The following is a 4,724-nucleotide window of genomic DNA, read 5'->3' on the forward strand; positions in this document are numbered from 1 at the left end:
ACGTAATTTCCTACCTTTCTCCGCCGATGTCAATCGTCCAATCTTTCTTCATTGGTCACAGTCCTCAATTATGCAATCGCACAAAATGTGTCCATAAAAATTATGTCCAATCCAAATTGAAATATCTCCTGAAATTCTTCTCCAATGAAATTTACGTGGCTGTTTGGCGACGCCTCTGCAGTGACGAGTTCACTTGTATCGTCTGTCCAACAGTTTGAATGGAGAGCCAAGCAGCCACAGCACCTGAATAACATCTTCAATCCACAAGAAAACATCTCCTCCAATGAAATTTAAATGGCAGTTTGTTGACACATATGCAATTAGAAGTATGCGGTTGTTGTCTGCTTTTGACGTGGAAATATCTCCTGGTGACAGTTCAAACACCGTATCTTCAATCCACAAGAAAACATCTCCTTCAATGAAATTTAAATGGCAGTTTGTTGACACATATGCAATTAGAAGTATGCGGTTGTTGTCTGCTTTTGACGTGGAAATATCTCCTGGTGACAGTTCAAACACCGTATCTTCAATCCACAAGAAAACATCTCCTTCAATGAAATTTAAATGGCAGTTTGTTGACACATATGCAATTAGAAGTATGCGGTTGTTGTCTGCTTTTGACGTGGAAATATCTCCTGGTGACAGTTCAAACACCGTATCTTCAATCCACAAGAAAACATCTCCTTCAATGAAATTTAAACAGCAGTTTGTTGGCACATATGCAATCAAGAGTTTGCGGTTGTCGTCTGCGTTTGATTGACGTGTGAGTACAGTACGAAGCATCCGCGTGCAGCACGTGAAAACCGAGGGTCGTATTTTGGAGAGTGTTAGTCATATCGGGAACATGTTCTTGTGTAATAACGTTGCAAGTTTATTATACCACAACATGTAAATCTAACGTCCAGGGATTATTATCATTATTATTAAATTTGCCGAAAACATAAATATATCATTATAATTGTGAACTACATCGTACCGATAGTGCAAGTTTGTGCACATCATACAATGACAGGTGAATGCAAAAAAACCCGAGTGGTTCCAATGTTTACTTTGTCCAAATTATATTTACTTTGTCCAATTTTTGCATCACGTGATGTGATTTCAAACGCTTTTTGTGAACTAACAACGCTATATCATAAAAACAACCCAAAGAACTTCAGATGAGAAGATCCGGGGTAGAATAGGTCTTCAGCAACCCATGCTTGCCATAAAAGGTGACTATGCTTGTCGTAAGGGGCGACTAACGGGATCGGGTGGTCAGGCACGCTGACTTGGTTGATACATGTCATCGTATCCCAATTGCGTGGATCGATGCTCATGATATCAATCACTGCATTGTCTGGTCCAGACTCGGTAATTTAGAGACCGCCGTCATATACCTGGAGTGTGGCGTTAAACAACAAACCAACCAACCAACTCTAGATGGGAGTGGTTGCCCTTTGCATGCACCATGGTGTGTATGTAAAATTTGGGATTTTGAAAGACTGTGAGTTGCCACTGTTGCCAATCATTTGACAGAATGGAGACGTCGGGCCACTTCAATTCGGTTTTTTTGTAAGTGTAAGCCATCGACCCATAATAACATTAATTTTGTATTACAATGGACGTGATGTTCACAGCTATTATTGTATATTTCGACCCACGACCCACGTCCCCCTACCCCTTCCTTTCTGGTTCTTTGAAAGTGAATGGGTCGTTTTTATTTATTTGGGTTGACAAACGTTTTACCCCCGGAGGATCGCTTTATGATTGATATATCTCGTTCTATATGGATCTTGATAGTAAGGACCCAAAACTGTTTTGCACATGCACAATGGTACATGTCGAGGCACACCTATACACACGTACAGCGCGCAAGCAACAGAGCACAGGTTTCAGCAGTTCCCATTTAAATGTTTGACCTGGTGTTTGTAGTATTTCTTTGTTTAAGGTTTAGTTTGAAAGATGCCAGGACGTGCCTACGGATAAAACATTAAACGTCATGTTTAACCGAGCATGCTGGGAAGCGCCTTATCACCTGCTGACAAATCCTTCCGCTAACCTGTTTGAGTCGACCGCGGAGGCAGATCTAAAACGTATAACAGTTTACATCAATGAGTCCCAAACCTTGCTAATTCCTATATTTACGTTTTTAAAGACAATAAGAGGAACAGCATGCTGGGATTGGGTGCCCGTTAGAGACAATGAATGTCTTTTAAGCTAACGTTTCCACTTTTGAAAGTGACTTCCCCGCTTCAACTGTACACGGTTTGATAAACTGGTATAAATATACGGAGAGAAATACGGGCAAACCAACATTCGTGATAACGATCAATACACAGTCACTCGGTTTTAATTATCAACAAATTTGTTTGTTTTTTTATCTGTGCAACACATCATGAAGTCTGCAATGATCATATTTGTGGTGATCTGTTTCGGTAAGTAAACATTTTATTGTGTTCAAACAAAATGTGGACAATATTATTGCAATGGTTGTAATGAAATACGGCAATGGAAATATTATTTTGTATGTTACAACATTGAAGATTTGACATTATCTAATCATAAATGAATACATAACGTTGCTCTCTGAAAAGTGCTCTTTTATTGACATTGAAAACAAGAAGTTTGTATTTCTATAACTGTTCGTGCTTGATATAATGATATCCAGTAGTTCGCAGGGGGCAGGCAGATGTGCTTTAAATAGCCATGCCAAAATATGTCGTACCAGAACATTGGAACATTAGATAGGAATTCTATTCTAAATCTTTCTTTAAAGCGCTTGAAAGCCATCGTGTTATTGTGAAAAGTAACTAGAAGCTGGTTTATCATCTTATTCAAAGGCAAAAAATATTTTCTGAAATAGAAACATCTTCACATTTAAATGCCTATACGAAAAAAAGTGGAATAATTATCTAGTGTGAGGTGGTAACTAGTAACAGAAAATGCAAGCATTTTTGTATTACTTTGACCCTTTGATAAAGGTGCAAACACAAACAGGTTTTTTATTATTAAAAAAACATAGAAACTATATTTATAAAGACCTGTAAGATATATCGAACTAAGTGAAATAGTTTATTTTTAGCGAATGGAATTTACCCCCAACCCCATTAACAATGATATTACAACATCACAGGGGTTTTCTCATTCGTAGCTTTTCATGTCTGATGATTAATATATTTTTCTAGTTGCCCTAACATTTAATGCTGTTGAGAGCTGTTGTCATCACCGGCATAGTCATCACCGTCACAGCAGCAGCAGCAGTGGCAGCGGCTCAAGCAAGTTCAAGAGTTTCTTTCCTTCAAGTTTCTCCAAATCCGGACTAAGTTCCTTTGGGAGTTTCGGATCCTTCGGATCATTTGGAAAGAAATGAGTGAGTTTAAATCAGCCTTATGGGAAATATGTTTAAAGCAAAGACTTAGTGTAGTACCAAGTGTTGTTGTTGGTTTGTTGTTTAACGCCGCACTCAACAATATTGCAGCCATATGACGGCGGTCTGTAAATAATCGAGTCTGGACCAGACAATCCAGTGATTAATATCATGAGCATCGATCCACGTTATTTGGATTGATGAGATGCATCAACCAAGTCAGCGAGCCTGACCACCCGATCCCGTTAGTCGCCTTTCACGGCAAGCATGGTCACCCCGGAATCCTCACGGGTCGTAGTACCAAGTGGACACGATGTCTGAACTATTTAAACATCGATTTGTATTACTGGCTAAGCATAAGGTTACTTCTAGGTTTGTACTCAATTTAATAACCGACGATATTGAAGTGAACACTGTTTCAGGAAATACCATATTCGACGAAATAAACGACCCGCTCTAATAAGCGCCCACGGCGACATTTGCTGAGATATTGGCTAGTGAACAATCCCAATTAGCACCCCTTCCGATTGATCAATGTACACAAGACTTATTTATTCGCGTATAATACGTATTCATGTGTTATAATTATATGCACACTTAATTATTGGCATTTAATTCTGGAAACATATATATGTCGTACATAAACATTTCAGGCTGACAGCATGAACCACGAAATTTCTCTTTCAACTCTTTTTATTTCACCAAAATAATATTCAAATAAGAGCCCCCTATTTTTAATTTTGATAGCGCCCTGGGCGCTTATTACGTCGAATACGGTAATTAAATGTGATATTTAGTCAAGATGTGGTGGATAACCAATCGTTGAGGAAGTTGGTTTAAACAATATCCAATAATAGCATGGCGGGACAACAAAAGATTACTTCGTGACCAATGTGGAAAGGAGTGCTTTAACCGGGGCCTCCTTGTTTTTGTTAACTATTTTTATATTCACCTATCTGTTAAATGACATGCTCTATTTTTATACCAGTATCAGATTGCGATCTGAATATATCTATATTAAATTTGTAATTTCTGTAAACGTTTTGAATAACGTTTGAACTGGGTTTTTTTATACTTTCAGATAGTTCATCACACAAGAAGCTGTATCGTGTATGTTTCAGTGAACTCACCATCGTGTAATAAAAACTGTTAATACAATACAAAGGTGTTATTACTTCCAACATGTGACGGACGTGGCTTCACACATTGCTTCGAATGGTTTTAGCAATTTACAGTCAGCCAAAAATATTATATCACTCCGGTCTGTATATAATCGAGATTGGAAAACACAAGCAGTGGGCGATAGCATGAGCAATGGGCAATGATAGGGATTCAATAGCACATCAACCTACATGTACATTAGTTTCAATTAATA

At 38.3% G+C, this 4,724-nt stretch overlaps 1 long non-coding RNA gene across 1 annotated transcript; it reads left to right on the forward strand.

The window, feature by feature from the left end:
• The first annotated feature begins 2,304 nt into the window (after window positions 1-2,304).
• Window positions 2,305-4,507, forward strand: LOC124121558. The gene is made up of 3 exons (XR_006859051.2): window positions 2,305-2,417; window positions 3,168-3,352; window positions 4,431-4,507. It is a non-coding gene; the product is annotated as an uncharacterized LOC124121558 (long non-coding RNA).
• Window positions 4,508-4,724: the final 217 nt, after the last annotated feature.

This window comes from Haliotis rufescens, unplaced genomic scaffold (assembly GCF_023055435.1).
Source record: "Haliotis rufescens isolate VD_foot unplaced genomic scaffold, xgHalRufe1.0.p SCAF_13, whole genome shotgun sequence".
Taxonomy (NCBI): domain Eukaryota; kingdom Metazoa; phylum Mollusca; class Gastropoda; order Lepetellida; family Haliotidae; genus Haliotis; species Haliotis rufescens.